Raw genomic sequence first — 24,327 nt, 5'->3', positions numbered from 1 at the left:
TCTAAAGGCGGTAAATTCGACTAAATAACTAGGAATTACAATTACGAACAACTTGAATTGGAAGCAACATATAGAGAATGTTATGGGGAAGGCTAATCAAAGGCTTCGCTTTATTGGCAGGACACTTAGAAAATGTAACAGACCTACTAAGGAGACTGCCTACACTACGCTTGTCGGTCTTCTTAGAATAATACTGCGCGGTGTGGGAGCCTTACCAGGTAGGACTGACGGAGTACATCGTAAAAGTTCAAAGACAGGCACCTAGTTTTGTATTATCACGAAATATGGGAGAGAGTGTCACAGAAATGATACAGGATTTGGGCTGGACGTCATTAAAACAATGGCGTTTTTCGTTGCGGCGGAAGCTTCTCACAAAATTCCTATCACCAACTTTCTCCTCTGAATACGAAAATATTTTGTTGACACCGACCTACATAGGGAGAAACGAACAACAGATAAAATAAGGGAAATCAGAGCTCGTACGGGAAGATACAGGTGTTCGCTCCATCCGCGCGCTATACGAGATTTGAATAATAGAGAATTGTGAAGGTGGTTCGATGAACCCTCTGCCAGGCACTTAAGTGTGATTTGCAGAGTATCCATGTAGCACGTAGATGTAGAAATGATTCGGTTCTCTTCCATTATGATTATCCGACAGTCCATGTTTCACTACCATACAATGTCGTGCTCCAAACATACATTCTCAGAAATTTCTTCCTCAAATCGCTTCCCACGCCCGGGTTCCCGGGTTCGATTCCCGGTGGGGTCAGGGATTTTCTCTGCCTCGTGATGACTGGGTGTTGTGTGATGTCCTTAGGTTAGTTAGGTTTAAGTAGTTCTAAGTTTTAGGGGACTGATGACCATAGCTGTTAAGTCACATAGTGCTCAGAGTCATTTGAACCTTTTTTTCTTCCTCAAATTAGGGCCTACGTTTGATACTAGTAGATTTCTGTTGACCAGAAATACCCTTTTTGTCACAGCTTGTTGGCTGTTTATGTCTTCCTTGCTCCATCTGTCTTTGGTTATTTTTCTGCCTAGGTAGTAGAATTCCGTAACTTCATCTAGACTCCTGGAAATGGAAAAAAGAACACATTGACACCGGTGTGTCAGACCCACCATACTTGCTCCGGACACTGCGAGAGGGCTGTACAAGCAATGATCACACGCACGGCACAGCGGACACACCAGGAACCGCGGTGTTGGCCGTCGAATGGCGCTAGCTGCGCAGCATTTGTGCACCGCCGCCGTCAGTGTCAGCCAGTTTGCCGTGGCATACGGAGCTCCATCGCAGTCTTTAACACTGGTAGCATGCCGCGACAGCGTGGACGTGAACCGTATGTGCAGTTGACGGACTTCGAGCGAGGGCGTATAGTGGGCATGCGGGAGGCCGGGTGGACGTACCGCCGAATTGCTCAACACGTGGGGCGTGAGGTCTCCACAGTACATCGATGTTGTCGCCAGTGGTCGGCGGAAGGTGCACGTGCCCGTCGACCTGGGACCGGACCGCAGCGACGCACGGATGCACGCCAAGACCGTAGCATCCTACGCAGTGCCGTAGGGGACCGCACCTCCACTTCCCAGCAAATTAGGGACACTGTTGCTCCTGGGGTATCGGCGAGGACCATTCGCAACCGTCTCCATGAAGCTGGGCTACGGTCCCGCACACCGTTAGGCCGTCTTCCGCTCACGCCCCAACATCGTGCAGCCCGCCTCCAGTGGTGTCGCGACAGGCGTGAATGGAGGGACGAATGGAGACGTGTCGTCTTCAGCGATGAGAGTCGCTTCCGCCTCGGTGCCAATGATGGTCGTATGCGTGTTTGGCGCCGTGCAGGTGAGCGCCACAATCAGGACTGCATACGACCGAGGCACACGGGGCCAACACCCGGCATCATGGTGTGGGGAGCGATCTCCTACACTGGCCGTACACCACTGGTGATCGTCGAGGGGACACTGAATAGTGCACGGTACATCCAAACCGTCATCGAACCCATCGTTCTACCATTCCTAGACCGGCAAGGGAACTTGCTGTTCCAACAGGACAATGCACGTCCGCATGTATCCCGTGCCACCCAACGTGCTCTAGAAGGTGTAAGTCAACTACCCTGGCCAGCAAGATCTCCGGATCTGTCCCCCATTGAGCATGTTTGGGACTGGATGAAACGTCGTCTCACGCGGTCTGCACGTCCAGCACGAACGCTGGTCCAACTGAGGCGCCAGGTGGAAATGGCATGGCAAGCCGTTCCACAGGACTACATCCAGCATCTCTACGATCGTCTCCATGGGAGAATAGCAGCCTGCATTGCTGCGAAAGGTGGATATACACTGTACTAGTGCCGACATTGTGCATGCTCTGTTGCCTGTGTCTATGTGCCTGTGGTTCTGTCAGTGTGATCATGTGATGTATCTGACCCCAGGAATGTGTCAATAAAGTTTCCCCTTCCTGGGACAATGAATTCACGGTGTTCTTATTTCAATTTCCAGGAGTGTACTTCGTGATCACCAGTTCTGACGTTAAGTTTTTCGCTGTTCTCATTTCTGGTACTTCTCACTACTTTTGTCTTTATTCGATTTACTCTCAGTCCATATTCTGTACTCATGGGACTGCTCATTCCATTCGGCAGATTCTGTAATTCACTTTCACTGAGGTTAGCAATGTCACCGCCGAATCGTATCATTGATATCCTTTCACCTTGTATTTTAATTCCACTCCTGAACCTTTCTTTTATTTCCATCATTGCTTCCTCGATGTAGAGATTGAAGAGCAGGGGCGAAAGACTACATCCTTGTCTTACACTCATTTTAATCCGAGCACTACATTCCTTGTCCTCCACTCTTATTATTCCCTCTTCGCTGTCGTGCATGTTGTACGTTACCCGTCTCTCCCTACAGTTTACCTCTAATTTCCTCAGCTATGCTAACACCTTGCAATATTTCACATTGTCGAACGCTTTTCCAGGTCGACAAATCCCATGACTGCGTCTAAATGTTTCTGCAGTCTTGCTTCCATTACCAACCACAACGTCAGTACTGCCTCTCTGGTTCCTTTACCTTTCTAAAGGCCAAACTGATGGTCGTCTAAGATATCCTCTGTTTTACTTTCCATTCTTCTGTATGTTGCTCATGTAAGCAGCTCGGATGTGTGAGATGTTAAGCTGATTGTGCGATAATTCTCACACTTGTTTGCTCATTCCATTTTCGGAATTGTATGGATGATGTATTTCCAAAGTCTGATGGCAAACCGCCAGTCTTATAAATTCTACACAACAATATGAATAATCGTTTTGTTTCCACTTCTCCCAATTATTTTGAAATTCAGATGGAATGTTATCTATCCTTTCCGCCTTATTGCATCTTAAGTCTTCCAAAGTTCTTCCAAATTCTTACTACAATACTGTGTCTCTCAATTCTTATTCTTTCACGTCATCAGAGAATTCGTCCCCTTATTGAGTCCTTCAATGTACTCTTTCCATCTGTCGCTCCCTCATCCGCGTTTTACATCGAAATTCCCATTACACTGTTAATGTTACCATCGATGCCTTTAATTTCACGAAGGTCGAGTCCAATTTCTTATTTGACGAGTCAGTCTTCCCGTCCATAATTCCTTTTTCGATTTCTTAATGTCTTGCCTGTAGCCATTTCGCCTTGGCTTCCTTGCACTTTCTATTTATTTCATTTCTAAGCGATTTATTTTGGTGCTTCATTCTTTCGTTAGTCAACTGCAGTAACGAAGGTTCCTTTTCGGTTACCTTCTTTGCAGTTAGGTTTGTCTGTCCAACATGTGAATATATAAGAAGTTAAAAAAGTTGTCTGTATTTCAATATTTTGAACGTTATTGTTCAGTAAATGAATCCAAAGCCGTCAACCAGTTGCAACAACAGGTGGTTTCATTCAATTTCTTACCACGGTTTCCACGCATGAAAACTGTCTTCTTCAGAAAGACATGTAACCTGAAGACAATATAACATCACTAATTACATACTCGGTAGAAGTCAAAATTATGCATCACACAGAGACTAGATCCTCCAAAGAAGTGGGAATATCGTGCATATCATAAAACATAACCGAAAGTATAAAAATACTTCTTACATAATTTCGCATTGGAAATCGAAATAATGAACCAATCTGGCATTTGTCCAATGAAAATATGCTGTTAACTCACCTAATTGTATACCTCACTTCGCGTTTTGTTGTAAGGTAAAAGTCATTTATGATTAGATTTATTCGCGGAAATGCACGCGGAATTACTTAATGAAAGTTGGGGATGAAATAGGATTGTTGTTGTTGTTGTTGTTATTCATTAGTAACGTCGTTATCGGAACATATTGCAGTTTTAACAGATACGAAAAGACGCCTGTGACCAGTGATTGCCTCTCCAATTAATGTGGAAATGCGATACAGCTGCGGTTACTTCTGCACGAATGTGAAATGAGCACAACTGATAAACGACATTGGATGGCGTTGAGCATTGTTAGGGAGTGCCAAAGCTATAATACGACGAAGTATTGTTAATCTGTACTCTCATTCTTTCAAAGTGACACTGTCTGTTTCATAATTAAGAAACTAATATTTGCGATGCACAAGAGACACCTCTTCGAATTAGGCACATGGTCAAGATATTTAATAACGAAACATGTTCTATCAGTAAAGCTAACAAATTCAAGCGCGATACCAGCAAATATACGTTAACAATCTTCCGTGAGACGTGGAACATGTTTTACAACAATAAGACGCGTCAAAGAGGTTAATCAAATCAGATGGCTCTAAGCACTATGGGACTTAACATCTGAGGCCATCAGTCCCCTAGAACTTAGAACTACTTAAACCTAACTAACCTAAGGACATCACACACATCCATGCCCGAGGCAGGATTCGAACCTGCGACCGTAGGAACAGCGCGGTTCCGGACTGAAGCGCCTACAACCGCTCGGCCACCTCGGCCAGCAGAGGTCAATCTTCAGAGTCGTTTCACGCTACTGGTATTGTCAATCGGCGGAATGTTAGTTAGTGGGGAACAAAAAAAAATTTTCTTCTTGTACCGTCCCTTCTTCGCCTTTGCTGCTTCTACATGCATTGTTTGTGGCTGCTGCCTCAATTGCAAGCAGACTCCAACAAATTCACCTTGCAACCTGAAAATGCACCTCCTTGCTTCCGTTTGCCTCTACGGGAACACCAAAAGACACGTCTTCCAGACGATGGTTTGGTCGTGAATGTGCTAATGATGACGCATAAGCATAATATATAATCTGTTTCATAAGTTGCGACATGGTGGCGAATTGAACAGTGACCCGAATATATGATAAATTTGGTTCACTTTACGTCTATGTTCACAATTTTTTTTTTGTCGTCGGACTACCGGTTTCGGTCCATAATGACCAACTTCGGATCTGTTTTGTAAAAACATGTCCTAATGTACTGGAGCCAAAGTGGCATCGTGAAGTGCGCGAGCATCGGCAAATGTATATAAATAATGGTATATCCAAGAGTTATCTTATAAGCAGCATCACTGTTCACAGCAAGCAACAGTAGTGCTGATGATGACTCCTGGATATGGCATTATTTATACAGGGTGTACCAAAAAAAAGACCCTATTTTAAATAGGGGAATTATTTATTAGGAAGAAGGTCTAAACACCAACAAATTGCATACTAAATTACTCAGAAGGGACAGAAGTTTATAAAAACCCGTGATACATGTTCAATTTCTCCTCCACTGGCTGCACGGACGACATCCAGCCGACAGCCGAATTCATCCCAAACTGAGCGTAAGGTGTCTTCAAATGGTTCAAATGGCTCTGAGCACTATGGGACTCAACTGCTGTGGTCATAAGTCGCCTAGAACTTAGAACTACTTAAACCTAACTAACCTAAGGACAGCACACAACACCCAGCCATCACGAGGCAGAGAAAATCCCTGACCCCGCCGGGAATCGAACCCGGGAACCCGGGCGTGGGAAGCGAGAACGCTACCGCACGACCACGAGATGCGGGCGTAAGGTGTCTTCTGTCACTGAAGCTACAGCAGCTGATATTCTGGCTTTTAGTTCATCAATGTCACGAGGTAAGGAAGGGACGTAAACACATTGTTTAACATGTCCCCACAGGAAGAAATCACACGGTGTTAAGTCAGGGGAGCTAGGAGGCCAAGGGTGTAAAGCCTGGTCTCGCGGTCCTGTGCGCCCTATCCAATGTTGAGTCACGTTGGCATTGAGGAAACTTCGCATGTTGTTGTGCAAGTGCTCCATGTTGCTGATAAATGAAATTGTCAGAGTCGAGTTGTGGGAATAACCAGTTCCGTAGCATTGCAAGATATGATTGTCCTGTTACGGTTACTTCCTCAAAAAAATAGGGTTCCTTAAACCTTGCTTTGCGAAACAGCACAAAAAAACTTTCACTTTTGGTGAATCACATTCGTGTTCAGTTGTTTCATGAGGCTTTTCGAGCCCCCATATACGCACATTATGACGGTGAACCTTACCGCTAATATGGAAAGTTGCCTCATCGCTGAATATCAACCGTGTCCTCTAGAGCAGCATTGCTAAAGTCCACCCGCTTTACAATGTCAGTATCTCGAAGAGTTTGTACCAATTGTAATCGGTACGGTTTGAGGGCTAAAAGACGCCGTAACACACGCCACACTGTCATGGCGCGGTAACGCAAGTTCTCGGCCAGCACGACGCGTAGACTAGCGGGGGCTCTGCTCAAATGCTCGTCGGATTTGTTCCACTCTTTGTTCAGAAACGCGTGGCCGGCCAGGACTTTTGCCTTCACAGAGGCACCTTGTTTCTTCGAACTGTTTATACCGCCGTCGAATGTTCTTTGGTGATGGTGGTTTAGCACGAAATGGAACATGAAATCCCCGCTGAGCTGCGATCACTGACTGAGTACGACTAAATTCAATAACACAATACACCTTCTGTTGCGCCATACTGCGCGAGACTGGCTGCACGCGCCAGGTCAGCGCTCGTAGCGACATCTGACGGATTTTTTTCTGAAACTCTAGAATACGCCGATTACATCTAGCGCTGTTTCAGTTACCTAGTGACGTTTGCCTCATTATTATTATTACAAATTAAAATCGGGTCATTCTTTTTGGGACACCCTGTATACATTCGGTGACCCGGACGCTGAATTCATGTTCAGCACTTGACGATGCCACTATGGCTCCTGTACATTAGGGCATGTTTTTCTAAAATGGTCATTATAGATCGAAGTTGGTAGTCCGATGACAAAAAAAAATTAATTAATTAATTAATTAATTGTGACCATAGACGTAAACGAAATTTATCTTGTATAATCTGTATGTGTGCCGAATTTCGCGGTTCATCCGAATTCAGAAAAAAAATTGCATTTCTGCCGATGCAAAGAGTGTTGGACAATGATTAACTTAATCGTGGAAATAGGAAAAACTCTTTATACATTCTTCACAGGATACTTATTTCACCTCAGTCCTTTCTTTTTTTTCATTTGTTATCAGTAGAGTCTGGGTTTGAACGAATAGTTTTAAAAGCCACTTTCACTTATACTTACAAAAAACAATCGGAAAGCAAATGAGTTTTTTGCGGTCGTGAAATATTCTACTGAATTTAAACACCGACGTTTATATTGACAGTGGTATTCACCACCTTTCATTGTGGTAATAAGTTCCCCCACAGCCTCAAGCCGATGGTGTCGACAATAATCACAGTTCCTAGCAACAGTTTCGTTCTTTTTCCTTTCCGTTTCGTTTGAAGCAAATTGACCACGATAACTGAGTGAGAAAATAAAACACCTACAGCCGTCCTTGCGATTTTATTTTATTTTGTTGCCCGTTTCAACGCTTCACGTTCAAATGCCTCTGAGCACTATGGGACTTAACATCGATGGTCATCAGTCCCGTAGAACTTAGAACTACTTAAACCTAACTAACCTAAGGACATCACACACATCCATGCGCGAGCCGGATTCGAACCTGCGACCGCAGCAGTCGCGCGGTTCCAGACTGTAGCGCCAACGCTTCAGGCTGTTGTTGATGCGATACAGGTTGATATGATGCCTATATATACCACATCAGTTGCCAGCATTACTGGATACGCAGATAATGAGTCAGCACTCCAAACATTAACTGACAACTCAGTTGGTTGGAGTGCTGACACATTATCTGTGTATCCAGTAAAGCTGGCAACTGATGTGGTATATACAGTATGGTCCATTGATCGTGACTGGGCCAAATACCTCACGAAATAAGCGTCAAACGAAAAAACTACAACGAACGAAACTTGTCTAGCTTGAAGGGGGAAACCAAGCGAAAAAAGTGACTAAAACATTCATATTTCTTTACGTACTACACAAATATGTAATAAAAAATGGGGGTTTCTATTTTGAAAAACGCAGTTGATATCCGTTTGACCTATGGCAGCGCCATCTAGCCGGCCAACCATAGCGCCATCTGGTTTCCGCCTTCAAGCTAGACAAGTTTCGTTCTTTGTAGTTTTTTCGTTTGACGCTTATTTCGCAAGATATTTGGCCCAGTCACGATCAATGGACCACCCTGTATATACCACATCAGTTGCCAGCATTACTGGTAACGCAGATATTGTGTCAGCATTCCAACCAACTGAGTTGGTAGTTGATGGTTGGAGTGCTGAAACAATATCTGCGTGTCCAGTAATGCTGGCAATATATATATATATATATATATATATATATATATATATATATATATATAGGGATCATATCAACCCGTACCGCATCAACAACAGCCTTAAGCGTTGAAACTGGTTGCAACAAAATAAAATCATAAGAACGGCTGTAGGTGTTTTATTTTGTCACAATAGTAAACGGCCGTCATCCCAGAGACCTCCTGGCAAAGGGATGGACACACAAGAAAACGATAACAGAGTGTCGCTTCGAGAAAAATCAAGTGTCTCTGGCAACTGGCAGTTGCGCCCGCTGGCCGCCTGGCGCGCTGCTGTCGCAGTCCTGATCACGTGACCCGCGTCAGAGTACGTATGGCAGAACGTTTTGAAGTTCCGTGCCGTTATCACGACCTGTGTGAATGCTGCCCTTTGATATGTATAGTCGAATGTTTTGATGTTTTGTTTCGTTGCATTCTGTTCAGTTCCGTCCCCTTTATTAGACAGCTCGTGTGAATACCGCCCTTCAAATGCATTGTCGAATGTTTTGACGTTCCGTTCGACTCAATTTCGTTCCATTCCCTCGAGTGACAATTGAATGCCGCCCTTTGAAATGTATTGTGAAATGTTTTGACAGTGCATTACGTTCAGTGTAGTTTCGTACCGTTTCGTTTACTGTCTCTATGAATGCTGCTCTTTGAAAAAGTCTTGTAGAATGTTCAGTTTCATGTTCAACGGATCATTTTTCACGGTAAATTATAATTATGTGGAGTGAGTCATGTTACTCCATCGCTAACTTATTTATAAATATGTTTACATGCTGAAAATATAAAAGGTTTTTATTTTTAGTATTTTAATTTTAATTTATGGGTTGTGAGTCAGTAATTCTTACGACCACCTTTTACACATTACAATAACAGAAATTCATGTACAGAAAAGGAGTTCTCGAGGAGAATATTTTCAGTTTGTTTTAAAATTTTACTTTGCCGTCTGTCAGATCTTTTATATCACTGGATGAGTGATTAACAATTTTCGTTACAGCATTCTGCACCCTGTTTTGTTCTGAAGACAACCGTAATGTCGAGTAATGCATGTCATTTGTTCCTTATAGATGATGATATACATAGTTGTTCTTTTTGACCAGCAGTGGATATTTACAACCACCTTAGATTAGAGGGAATAGATTAGATGGAATAAACATACTGCGAGGCAGTAATCTGAAGACCTAACTCCGTAAACAAAATGGCTCAAATGGCTCTGAGCACTATGGGACTTAACTGCTGAAGTCATCAGTCCCGTAGAACTTAGAACTACTTCTTAAACCTAACTAACATGAGGACATCACACACATCCACGCCCGAGGCAGGATTCGAACCTGTGATCGTAGCGGTGGCGCGGTTCGAGACTGAAGCGCCTAGAACCGCTCGGCCACAGCGGCCGGCGCCACATATGTTTAATTACGTATAATAAAACATAATTATCAAAAGACCCAAGAAATTCTTGACTGATTTACTTGAAATTTTTAAACGATACCCTAATAAACATTCAAATAAGTATAGGTTATATATTGTTTAAAACAACAATGTACTGTTTTTCTGTTAAAAACCAACTGCAAGAAAAGAAGTAAGTGTTCTGCTGTCCTGTGAAAATGTGCGTCCTAGTTTTCTTTCCCGTAGTTATTTTTAACTACGATAGCAGGGTATTTAAACGGCTAGACAAATTGTTTGTGGCATTGTATACATTCTCCTTATATATAATTATGCCGAGCGGAGTGGCCGAGCGGTTCTAGGCGCTACAGTCTGGAACCGCGCGACCGCTACGGTCGCAGGTTCGAATCCTGCCTCGGGCATGGATGTGTGTGATGTCCTTAGGTTAGTTAGGTTTAAGTAGTTCTAAGTTCTAGGGGACTGATGATCTCCGAAGTTAAGTCCCATAGTGCTGGGAGCCATCTGTATCCCAGGAGAGGCCCTGCAGGCGAATTCTCTGCTGCCATAGCCCACTAACGCCAGATATGGCTGCACCGCCCTAAAGGATGCGTTCGTCGTACGTCCCACATTGATTTCTGCGGTTATCTCACGCAGAGTTGCTTGTCTGCTAGCATCGACAACTCTACGCGAACGAAGCTACTGTAGGTCGTTACGTGAAGGCGGTCGGTCACTGCGTTGTCCTTGGCGGGAGGTCATGCCTGAAATTTGGCATTTTCGGCACGCTCTTGATACTGTGGATCTCAGAGAACTGAATTCCCTAACGATTTCCGAAATGGAATGTTCCATGTGTCTAGGTCCAACTACCATTCCGCGCTCAAAGTCTGGTAATTCCAGTCGTCGATCATAATGACATCTGAAACCTTCTCACATGAATCACCTGAGTAGGCAATGCACTGCACTTTTGTACCGCCATCTGTCGATGTGTAAAATGGTTCAAATGGCTCTGAGCACTATGGGACTCAACATCTTAGGTCATAAGTCCCCTAGAACTTAGAACTACTTAAACCTATCTAACGTAAGGACATCACACACACCCATGCCCGAGGCACGATTCGAACCTGCGACCGTAGCAGTCCCGCGGTTCCGGACTGCAGCGCCAGAACCGCTAGACCACCGCGGCCGGCTGTCGATGTGCATATCAGTGTCCTACGGCTGTCATTTCAGTGTGTATCAGGCACAATAGTGGACCTAAGATTGCACGTTGGGGAACCCCATACGTGATTTCTCCCAAGTCAGAATTACGTTGGTTGGCTATAGCATCAATTTGCCTAGTAAAATACTGTGATCCACACAGTCAAATGCCTTAGATGTGTCGCAGGAAATACCAAGCGGCGCTATTTTATTGTTTAATCCCCGCAAAATTTGGTGAGTGAACATACAATACTCGCCATTAAAATTGCTGGCTTTCACAGTACTTTGTCGACAAAAACATGGTTCAAAATAGCCGGCCGGAGTGGTCGTGCGGTTCTAGGCGCTACAGTCTGGAACCGCGTGACCACTACGGTCGCAGGTTGGAATTCTGCCTCGGGCATGGATCTGTGTGATGTCCTTAGGTTAGTTGGGTTTAAGTAGTTCTAAGTTCTAGGGGACTGATGACCTCAGAGGCTAAGTCCCGTAGTGCTCAGAGCCATTTGAACCATTTGAGCCGGGTTTCATTTGAATACCCCTTATATACTTTTATGTTGCAGTAAGTCTTGCGTTACAGTTATAAACTGTGTGATATGTCTCGAGGCTGAGTAAGTCATGGAACGAAAATTACCCAGACTCTATGCGGCCAGTATTTGGAAATGAGAGCACTTAGCGACTTGGAACACACTTTGAGTGTCATTTCAAACCTTTACTAAACCTTTTTCTCGCTTAAATGCTTAACGTTAAATGTTTAACGCATTAGCTCGTTTGTTAAGTAATAGGACATTTGAAATTGTTTTAGTCATGCGAATTCGATTCTTTAACGAATCGGGCTTTACTGGTTGCATCTGATCAATAGGTCGGAGTTTTCGTATTTGACCGACATAACACAAAGCATATCCTAGTTATTTCAAATTATAATGTTTTGTTTTCTATTAGTGATTGTGTAACAATTCATTCTGGCAGGAATCCAAGGAATGGTGCTAAACCACCTCGAGATAGTAGAGAGAGAAATATTATGAATTTAATTTCAGTTTTTATGTTTCTGGGTGAATAAATTTGGTTTATAAAGAACAAATTTATTTGCTTGGATAATAAAACTATAATCAGTCTTAGTAAGGAATAAATAATGAAGTATAGTTCTCAAATGTTTTCTCTAACGGTTAAAGACCTAATTATTCACCCTAAATGTCTAATTGAGGAATATGCCAGAATTGTCGTAATGATGTTTCATTTAAACCTTCTATTGCCCCAATAATAATCCTTAAAATGATAATGGTTCAAATAGGCTCAAATGGTTCAAATGGCTCTGAGCACTATGTGACTTAACTTCTGAGGTCATCAGTCGCCTAGAATTATAACTAATTAAACCTAACTAACCTAAGGACATCACACAGATCCATGCCCGAGACAGGATTCGAACCTGTGACTGTAGCGGTCACTTGGTTCCAGACTGCAGCACCTAGAACTGCACGGCCACTCCGGCCGGCCTTTGTGGACAACTTGGGTACATGGCTTCGTGGGATCTGCACAACACTCGAATCCTACCACCAGCTCTCACCAACTGAAATCGAGACTCATCTGACCAGACCACGGTTTTTTAGTCGTCCACCGTCCAAACGATATGGTGACGAGGCCAGGAGATGTCGTGCTGTTAGCAAAGGCACTCGCATAGGTCGTCTGCTGCCATAGCTCGTTAACGCATTGATTTCTGGAGTTCTCACGCAATGTTGCTTGTCTGTTAGCACCGACAACTATACGCAAACGCCGCTGCTCTAGGTCGTTAAGTGAAGGCCGTCGCCCACTGCGTTGTCCGAGGTGGGAGGTAATGCCTGAAATTTGGTATTCTCGCCACACGGTGGATCTCGGAATATTGAATTCCCTAACGATTTCCGAAATGGAACGGCCCATGTGTCTAGCTGAAACTACTATTGGGCCATCGATATCTGATAATTGCCGTCCTGGGACCATGATCACGTCGGAAACCTTTTCACATGAATCATCTCAGAACAAATAACAGCTCCGACAATGCACTGCCCTTTTATTGCTTGAGATGCTACCGTTATGTGTACATGTGCATGTTGCTCTTCCTTGATTGTCACCTTGTAAGTAAGCTGTTTAGGTTTCTATGTTGGTAACGCCACGTAGCACTCTGTATGAAAATCACTGACTGCGCTGTGTGCAGTCTGTGGCTGGTTTGCATTGTTGGAATATTTGCTATTGTAGTGTTGGGCAGTTGGATGTGAACAGTGTGTAGCTTTGGGCAGTTGGAGGTGAGCCGCCAGCAGTGGTGGATGTGGAGAGAGAGAGAGAGAGACAGATACCAGAATTTTGACAGGTTAGTATAAGCGGACGGACTGGACGTGTGTCCGCCAGAAAAAGGAAATTTCTAAAGATGGATGTGATGGATTGATAGGTATGTGTATGATGACTATTGTGTACATAGTTCCGCGTAGTCAGCGCGTACACAACTTTCCCACTAGAGCGCGCCCCGCTAAGCACAACAGCGCAGGCACAGCACTCGTCCGTCTCCGCACTACGAGATGGCGCTGCCTTAGAGAAGGACCAAATTCTGCTTCCGCCGATCCGCGTATTAATATGTAACACAGCCAATGAGATTGCTGCTAACATAGAACCTTTCCTCCTCGCGGCTCACACTCGCGCAGTGATACCTGAATGCGCGAGGTATTATAATGAGTGTACAGACCTCCGATTAGTCAGTCTGCATTTGTCTGTACCAGTCTATAGTCAAGTTTCAGTCTGCGCCTAATAAGATTATCACATTCCTGTACATAGCCATGAAGATAAATGAATGGACACTTTGTCAAGTATCAGAGATATGTGAGAATAAGATTAACGTACCATGACCAAAGGAACTTCAGATTGACAATTGTAAACAGCATCCAGAATCAAGTTACGTAATGTCTATGCTTTTTATTATTTTAATAAATGTGTGTGAAAATTAATCAAGTTCTGTTTAAAGTTGGTCACCGTCAATCTGCTACTCTAAGCGTGCAGGTGGCATTTCTATCGTCTGATCTAACGGCAGAAGATAAACACGCCACGATAAGACCACGAGACGTATTGCTGACACTCGCCTACTTCGTTAGAGCGACAAGTCAAATAATCTGGTGGTGTGTGTACCGAAGATCTTACAGTAAGCACACCACAATGACTTTTGAACATTATTAAAGTAAATACATTGTTTGTTCTCTATCAAAATCTTTCATTTGTTAACTATGCCTTTCAGTAGTTAGTGCCTTCAGTAGTTAGCATCTTTTATTTAGCTGGCAGTATTGGCGCTCGCTGTATTGCAGTAGTTCGAGTAACGAAGATTTTTATGAGGTAAGTGATTCATGAAAGGTATAGGTTATTATTAGTCAGGGTCATTCTTTTGTAGGGATTATTGAAGGTTAGACTGCGTTGTGCCAAAAATATTGTGTGTCAGTTTAGTGTTGATCAGAATAAGTAAAGAGAGAAATGTCTGAGTACATTCAGTTTTGCTCAGCTGTTTGAAAATCAAATAACGTAGAAGTTTACCAGCTGAGTCATTCATAATTTTTCAAAGGGGACGTTACAACCTCAGTGTGCACGAGGAACGATAGTGGGCCTAAGATTGAGCCTTGGAGTATCCCATACGTGATTTCTCCCGAGTCAGAATTACATCAGCAGACTATATTGGCTGAATTACTGAGTACCACTTTCTGCAGTCTGTTGGTTAGATATAACATTTTGCATTCGCTGGCTATGCCGTCAATCCCATTCAATTTATCTAGGAGAATACAGTCATTCACACAGTGCAATAACTTAAATGAACACATAATTGGCAATTCCTGAGGATATTTTCGCTCCGCCGTTACAAAAACAAGAAAATGCGCGTTTTTCTCACCAGACGCGTTTCGCTTTATTGAAGTAAAGTATCATCTGTGGTCTCTAATTAAAGATATTTAAAATTTGATTTGTTTTTAAGGTCGAAAAACAGTTCGTTAACAATTTGTTGGCTTCACTTACGGTGATTTCTGTTTGGGTTCTCGCCTACATCAGGAAATGCCGGCTGCCAACACGCCTTTGCTGTGACACCGATAATTTTCAGTCTAATTTTCCGCTGCTCTCCGGAATTATGCATTTGTTACGTTTCACACAGCACAGTTTTTCCTACACCATTTATCCAGTTTATTTTTTTGCTTCTAATTGGGTGTTGGGTTTTGTACTGTTCCCAACATAACATTGTCATTATTTTGTCTTTGACCTATATTTTTTTAGTTAAGTGTGTTATTGTATTTAATTATGTTGCTATCCGTTTATATACTATATAAAAGTAATGAAGGAATAGTGATGGAGTGGTCCTTCTTTTTCTTTTTTGATGAATGGACAAACGTGCATGGAGAGTGAGTCAAAGGAAAAGGTGAGGAGCAAGAAATGAAATGAAATTGGGGGGGGGGGGGGAAGAGAGAGAGAGAGAGAGAGAGAGAGAGAGAGAGAGAGTGGCGGGGAAGTCTTGTGTGGGACAGACTGAAGCATGGAAAAGGCTCTTTCCTTTTTCCAATATTTATTTGATCGTAGTGCAGATGTTTACTTTGTGTTAACGCTTTGTGCATATGGAGATTTTCTTGGGCAAGGACTTTACTGATCCATACGATATTTATATCTTTTTTTTAAAACATTTTATTAGTTTGTGGTATTCCTGTGGTAGATGATCTGCAAATATAGAATGGTTTGCACCGTATTTCGATGCACTGGTGTGTTCTTTGTATCTTGCGTCGAACGTCCTCTCAGTCATTCCAATGTTCATTTTCTTCGCTATATCTGCAACGTAAATGATTAGAATAACACACACAACTAACTAAAGCCGGCCGGTGTGCTCAAGCGGTTCTAGGCGCTTCAGTCTGGAACCGCGCGACCGCTACGGTCGCAGGTTCGAATCCTGCCTCGGGCATGGATGTGTGTGATGTCATTAGGTTAGTTAGGTTTAAGTAGTTCTAAGTTGTAGGGGACTGATGACCTCAGAAGTTAAGTCCCACAGTACTCAGAGCCATTTGAACCATTTTTGAACAACTAACTAAAAAAGACATGGGTCAGTGACAGACTAGAGGCAATGTTACGTTGACAGTACTACAAAACACAATACACACTTACAAGGGAACCTCCCCATCGCAACTCCCTCAGATTTAGTTCTAAGTTGGCACAGTGGATAGGCCTTGAAAAACTAATCACAGATCCATCGAGAAAACAAGAAGAAGTTGTGTGGAACTGTGAAAAAAATAAGCAAAATATGCAAACTGAATAGTCCGTGCGCAACATAGGCAACATCGTGGACACTGAATTGTAAGTCCAGGAGCGCCGTGGTCCTGTGGTTAGCGTGAGCAGCTGCTCCTTGGTTCAAGTCTTCCGTCGAGGAAAAGTTTACTTTCTTTATTTTCGCAAAGTTATGATCTGTCCGTTCGTTCATTGACGTCTCTGTTCACTGTAATAAGTTTAGTGTCTGTGTTTTGCGACCGCACCGCAAAACCGTGCGATTAGTAGACGAAAGGACGTGCCTCTCCAATGGGAACCGAAAACATTTAATGGCAAGGTCATAGGTCTACTGATTCCTCCACAGGAAAACACGTCTGTTATATTCTATACGACACTGGTGACGGCATGTGCGTCACATGACGGGAATATGTTGTCGACCCACCTAACTTGTACACTTGCCGAATGGGTAAAAAGATTCTTCTACCTTGAGCAATTTAGGTTTTCCTGTGGATGTGATAATGACTCCCAAAATGTGATGAAAACATTAGAGTTTGTCAGATAATAATTGTCTGAAAATAAAAAATTAAACTTTTTCACTCGAGACAATACTTGAACCAAGGACCTCTCATTCCGCAGCTGCTCACGCTAAGCACGGGACCACGGCGCTCTTTAGCTGAGACTCTCCTTGATGTTGCCTATCTTGCGCATGGACTACTCAGTTTGTATATTTTGCTTATTTTTTTCATAGTTCCACACAACTTCTTCCTGTTTTCTCGATTGATCTGTGTTAAGTTTTTCAAGGCCTTTCCACTGTGCCAACTTATAACTACACTCCTGGAAATTGAAATAAGAACACCGTGAATTCATTGTCCCAGGAAGGGGAAACTTTATTGACACATTCCTGGGGTCAGATACATCACATGATCACACTGACAGAACCACAGGCACATAGACACAGGCAACAGAGCATGCACAATGTCGGCACTAGTACAGTGTATATCCACCTTTCGCAGCAATGCAGGCTGCTATTCTCCCATGGAGACGATCTTAGAGATGCTGGATGTAGTCCTGTGGAACGGCTTGCCATGCCACCTGGCGCCTCAGTTGGACCAGCGTTCGTGCTGGACGTGCAGACCGCGTGAGACGACGCTTCATCCAGCCCCAAACATGCTCAATGGGGGACAGATCCGGAGATCTTGCTGGCCAGGGTAGTTGACTTACACCTTCTAGAGCACGTTGGGTGGCACGGGATACATGCGGACGTGCATTGTCACCATCACGATCACCAGTGGTGTACGGCCAGTGTAGGAGATCGCTCCCCACACCATGATGCCGGGTGTTGGCCCTGTGTGCCTCGGTCGTATGCAGTCCTGATTGTGGCGCTCATCTGCACGGCGCCAAACACGCATACGACCATCATTGGCACCAAGGCAGAAGCGACTCTCATCGCTGAAGACGACACGTCTCCATTCGTCCCTCCATTCACGCCTGTCGCGACACCACTGGAGGCGGGCTGCACGATGTTGGGGCGTGAGCGGAAGACGGCCTAACGGTGTGCGGGACCGTAGCCCAGCTTCGTGGAGACGTTTGCGAATGGTCCTCGCCGATACCCCAGGAGCAACAGTGTCCCTAATTTGCTGGGAAGTGGCGGTGCGGTCCCCTACGGCACTGCGTAGGATCTTGGCGTGCATCCGTGCGTCGCTGCGGTCCGGTCCCAGGTCGACGGGCACGTGCACCTTCCGCCGACCACTGGCGACAACATCGGTGTACTGTGGAGACCTCACGCCCCACGTGTTGAGCAATTCGGCGGTACGTCCACCCGGCCTCCCGCATGCCCACTATACGCCCTCGCTCAAAGTCCGTCAACTGCACATACGGTTCACGTCCACGCTGTCGCGGCATGCTACCAGTGTTAAAGACTGCGATGGAGCTCCGTATGCCACGGCAAACTGGCTGACACTGACGGCGGCGGTGCACAAATGCTGCGCAGCTAGCGCCATTCGACGGCCAACACCGCGGTTCCTGGTGTGTCCGCTGTGCCGTGCGTGTGATCATTGCTTGTACAGCCCTCTCGCAGTGTCCGGAGCAAGTATGGTGGGTCTGACACACCGGTGTCAATGTGTTCTTTTTTCCATTTCCAGGAGTGTAAATGTGAGGGGGATGCGATGGGGAGGTTCCCTTGTTAGAAGCATAAAAATAAACAGTAACAGTGGTGTACGAAAAACTGTGCTCTGTAACACGTATGAAATGGATAGTTCTGCAGTGCAACGTAAAATTAGACTACTATTATCAGTGTCTAATGAAGAAATTCCCCAAAGACGTGCTAGCAGACAGGCAGTTCCTGACGTACGCGAGAAACCAAGCAGAAATCGACGTAAGTGAAACCAACTAGTTGTTAAAAAACCTATTCTCGATGTTAAAAAGAAATTAAATTGTAAATGTCTTTAATTAGGGACCACTGATGGAGCTTTATCTCAATAAAGCGAAACGTGTGTGGTGAATAAAAATACGTGAAATCTTCTCGGGTGATCAGCCGAGTAAAGGCGTCGTCTTCTCGCAACGTTTCGAAGGGTTTCGTACCCATCATCTTCACTTCGCTTGAAGATGATGGGTACGAAACCCTTCGAAACGTTGCGAGAAGACGACGCCTTTACTCGGCTGATCACCCGAGAAGATTTCACGAATGGAATACGCCGAGAAAGCCTCAAATCACATTTAATAAAAATACGTATTACCTTGTACGCTGAAGAGGCAAAGAACCTGGTACACCTGCCTAATACCGTGTAGGGCCTCCGCACGTATGCAGAAGTGCCGCAACACGACGTGGCATGGACTGTACTAATGTATGAAGTAGTGCTGGAGCGAACTGACTCCATGGATCCTGCACGGCTGTCCATAAATCCGCAAGACATCGGAGATATGCTCAATAATGCTCATGTTCGGGATCTTGGTGGCCATCCGAAATGTTTAAACTCAGAAGAGTGTTCCTGGAGGCACTCTGTAATAATTCTGGACGGGTGGGGTGCGGCATTGTCCTGCTGGAATTGCCCTAGTCGGTGAATTGCGCAATGGTTGTGAATGGATGCAGGTGATCAGACAGGATGCTTACGAACGTGTCACCAGTCAGAGTCGTATCTAGACGTACCAGGTGTTCCATATCATTGAAACTACCCTCTCCCCACACCATTACAGAGCCTCCACCAGCTTGAACAGTCCCCTGCTGACATGCAGGTTCCACCAATTCATGAGGTTGTCTCCATACCCGTAGACGTCCATCCTCTCGATGGAATTTGAAACGAGACCCGTCCGACCAGGCAAGTCATCAACAGTCCAACGTCGGTGTTGACGGGCCCAGCCGAGGCGTGAAATCTTAGTGTCGTGCAGTCAGGAAGAGTATACGAGTGGGCCTGCAGCTCCGAAAGCCCATACTGACGATGTGTCGTTGAATGGTTCGCACGGTGACACTTGTTGACGGCCCAGCATTGAAATCTGCAGCAATTTGCGGAAGGTTTACATTTCTGTCACGTTGAACGATTCTGTACAGTCGTCGTTGGTCCAGTTCTTGCAGGATATTTTTCCGGCCGCAGCGATGTCGGAGATTTTGATGTTTCACCGAATTCCTGATATTCACGGTACAGTCATGAAATGGTCGTACGGAAAAATCCCCACTTAGTCGCTACCTTAAAGATGCCGTATCCCATCGCCACAATGTTGAGACTCACTTAAATCTTGGTAACCTGTCGTTGTAGCAGCAGTAACCGATCTAACAACTGTGCCAGACACTGATTGTCTTATACAGGCGTTGCCGAAGAGTGCGCCGTATTCTGCCTGTTTACATATCTCTGTATTTGAGTACGCATGCCTATACCGGTTTCTTTGGCGCTTCAGTGTGGTTGTAACGACGGAACGATAGCACCCTGAGGAATTGTAAAGCAACTTCAGAGATTGTGGCCATAGAAATCGAGAATTAATGAGTAGCGTTCTTACGAGGGTAATACCAAAAGTAAGGTCTCCTATTTTTTTATACGTACATAGGCCTGTTCATTTCTACAATGGTTTACATCAGTTCACAGCTTGAACATTTAGCTATTTTTCGACATAATCACCATTTCTGTCGATGCATTTTTGTAGACGCTGCGGCAGTTTATGAATGCCCACGTCATACCAGCTCGCCGCCATGCTGTTTACAAAGTTATGAACCTCTTCTTTCACCTCGTCGTCGGTGCTGAATCGCTTTTCGGCCAGATGTTCTTTTAACCTAGGGAACAGGTGATAGTCACTGCGCGCCAAGTCAGGACCGTAGGGTGGGTGCGTGATTATTTTCCACTGAAACTGTTGAGGGAGACCAACGGCTTGCCGATCGATGTGTGGGCGGGCGTTGTCATGGAGAATGTGTACGCCCTTGCTCAACATTCGTCTTCTCTGGTTCTGAATAGTCCTTTGGATTTTTTCAGAGTCTCACAGTACCTGTCACTGTTAATTTAGGTCCCAGCGATTCAGCTCCGCATCGACTAAAATGGTGATCATGTCGAAAAATACCGGGTGATCAAAAAGTCAGTATAAATTTGAAAACCTAATAAACCACGGAATAAGGTAGATGTAGAAATTGATACACATGCTTGGAATGACAACGGGTTTTATTAGAATTAAAAAAAAAATGTTCACAAAATATCCGCAGTTGCGCTGGACAGCAGAACGTCAGTGACTGCGCATGACAATCGTGTATAAAAGGACCTGTAATGAGAGAGAGAATCAGATGCGCCAGCAGTCGCAGAATGTTGAAGTTACCTGAAAAGTCGCTTTTGGTGAAGCTGTATTACCAGAATGGGGAACGTGCTAGTTCAGCGTTACGATCCTATCGCCATAGGAACGGCATTCGAACAGGTAAAGGTCCGTTGACAAATGCATCTGTGGCGAGAATGAAGTTCGAAGCCACGGGTTGTTTAGACGATAGACCCCGTAGCGGCCGACCGAGCACAAGGCGTAATGCTGCTGAGACAGTTCAGGAAGAAATGGAGGCTGTAGCGGGTTCGTCTGTGCACGGGGAAGTCAGCGCTCGTGCAGTCGCACGTCGCACCGGCATTCCATACACTACTGTCTGGTTGGCACTGAGGCGTACCCTCCGATGCTGTCCGTACAAAATGCATCGGCATCGTGAAATCTTACCTGGCGATTTAGTGAAGCGGAGGGCATTTGCGGTGTGGGCGTTTCAAGATGGCAGAAGATGACGATTGGTTGAGTAACGTGTTGCGGACCGACGAAGCTCATTTCACGCTCCGAGAGTGTGTCAACGCGTACAACTCCAGAATTTGGGCTACCGGAAATCCTAGAACTGTCGTGGAAACTCCATTGCACGATGAGAAAGTCACGCTATGGGTTGGATTTACCACATCTACCGTTATCGGGCCTTTTTTCTTCGAGGAAATGCGTGATTCTGGTTTTGTAACTACTACCGTGACGGGTGAGAGGTACGCCGATATGTTACAGAATCGCATCATCCCCAGCCTGGCTGATAAACACCTGTTAGAACGTACGACGTTTATGCAGGATGGCGCTCCACCCAATATTGCTAGACGCGTGAAAGATCTCTTGTGCGCGTCGTTTGGTGATGATCGTGTGCTCAGGCGCCACTTTCGTCATGCTCGGCCTCCCAGGTCCCCAGACCTCAGTCCGTGCGATTATTGGCTTTGGTGTTACCTGAAGTCGCAAGTGTATCGTGATCGACTGACATCTCTAGGGATGCTGAAGGACAACATCCGACGCAAATACCTCTCCATAACTTCGGACATGCTTTACAGTGCTGTTCACAACATTATTCCTCAACTACAGGTATTATTGAGGAATGATGGTGGGTATATTGAGCATTTCCTGTAAAGAACATCATCTTTCAAAAATGGTTCAAATGGCTCTGAGCACTATGGGACTCAACATCTTAGGTCATAAGTCCCCTAGAACTTAGAACTACTTAAACCTAACTAACCTAAGGACACCACACACACCCATGCCCGAGGCAGGATTCGAACCTGCGACCGTAGCAGTCCCGCGGTTCCGGACTGTAGCGCCAGAACCGCTAGACCACCGCGGCCGGCAACATCATCTCTGCTTTGTCTTACTTTCTTATGTTAATTATTGCTATTCTGATCAGATGAAGCGCCATCTGTCGGAAATTTTTTGAACTTTTGTGTTTTTTTGGTTCTAATAAAACCCCATGTCATTCCAAACATGTGTGTCAATTATTACCTCTCTATCTACATTATTCCGTGGTTTATTAGGTTTTCAAATTTATACTGACTTTTTGATCACCCGGTAGCTAAATGTTGAAGCTGTAAACTGATGTAAACCGTTGTAGAAATAAACAGGTCTGTTGTTGTTGTGGTCTTCAGTCCTGAGACTGGTTTGATGGAGCTCTCCATGCTACTCTATCCTGTGCAAGCTTCTTTATCTCCCAGTACTTACTGCAACCTACATCCTTCTGAATCTGCTTGGTGTAGTCATCTCTTCGTCTTCGTCTACGATTTTTACCCTTCTCACTGCCCTGCAGTACTAAATTGGTGATCCCTTGATGCCTCAGAACATGTTCTACCAACCGAGCCCTTCTTCTAGTCAAGTTGTGCACTTCTCTTCTCCCCAATGCTATTCAATACCTCCTCATTAGTTACGTGATCTACCCACCTAATCTTCAACATTCTTCTGTAGCACCACATATTGAAAGCTTGTATTTTCTTCTTGTCTAAACTATTTATCGTCCATGTTTCACTTCCATACATGGCTACACTCGATACAAATACTTTCAGAAACGAATTTCTGACACTTAAATCTATACTCGATGTTAACAAATTTCTCTTCTTCAGAAACGCTTTCCTTGCCATTGCCAGTCTACCTTTTATATCCTCTCTACTCCGACCATCATCAGTTATTTTGCTCCCCAAATAACAAAACTCCTTTACTACTTTAAGTGTCTCATTTCCTCTTCTAATTCCCTCACCATCACCCGACTTAATTCGACTATGTTCCATTATCATCGTTTTGCTTTTGTTGATGTTCATCTTATATCCTCCTTTCAAGACACTGTCCTTCCGTTCAACTGCTCTTCCAAGTCGTTTGCTGTGTCTGACACAATTACAATGTCGTCGGCGAACCTCAACGTTTTTATTTCTTCTCCATGGATTTCAATACCTACTCCGAATTTTTCTTTTGTTTCCCTCACTGCCCTCGTAGTAGAGCCCGTTCCGGGCCGCCAAGTGCCGTACGACCTCTAGTAGTGGGAACTGGTGGACGTCCGGTGCGCTACATTCTCATCGCACGAACGCAAAGACGCGTAGCAGTGCGTCGGCCGTGCGTGTGCGTTGGCGCTATTGGGGTGCGGAAGCTGGAGATGGGCGGACGGCCCGCTACCGAAAGGCGCGCACGCGGTCGTGCCGGCGACGGCGGCGGCGGCGGCGCTGATTGCTGGCGATGGGGAGGGCCTTGATGGCTAACTGGCCACTTCCTCAGGACCCGGCAGGGCGTCCGGTCCTAAGATGGGCCGCTTCCTGCCTGCGCCTCCCTCAGGAGCCAGCCCTGCCCCGTCCCGTCTGCTCCCGACTCTTCTCCTGGTACGGTCGCCACCAGTTCGGCGCGTCACAGCACGCACCGCCGCGAGAACTGGGCGACACCAGTTCCGCAACGCAAGACTCAAGTTTCACACGGAATTTGCAGTCTCCCCTCCACAATGGCCAAAGGCCGCTCACGTGATTCCACCCCCACATGGACGGGAGGCGTGGCGTGACTGCCAGTGCTCCTATTCCGCAGTTTGCTGAGAGCGACTGTATGGAAAATATTGACAGTTCAATAATTATTGTATCCTATTTGAGCAGCAAATGGACA

The sequence above is a fragment of the Schistocerca cancellata genome, chromosome 11 (genome assembly GCF_023864275.1).
Source record: "Schistocerca cancellata isolate TAMUIC-IGC-003103 chromosome 11, iqSchCanc2.1, whole genome shotgun sequence".
Taxonomy (NCBI): Eukaryota; Metazoa; Arthropoda; class Insecta; order Orthoptera; family Acrididae; genus Schistocerca; species Schistocerca cancellata.
The sequence above is the reverse complement of the archived record's forward strand: the minus strand, read 5'-3'. Positions refer to the sequence as shown.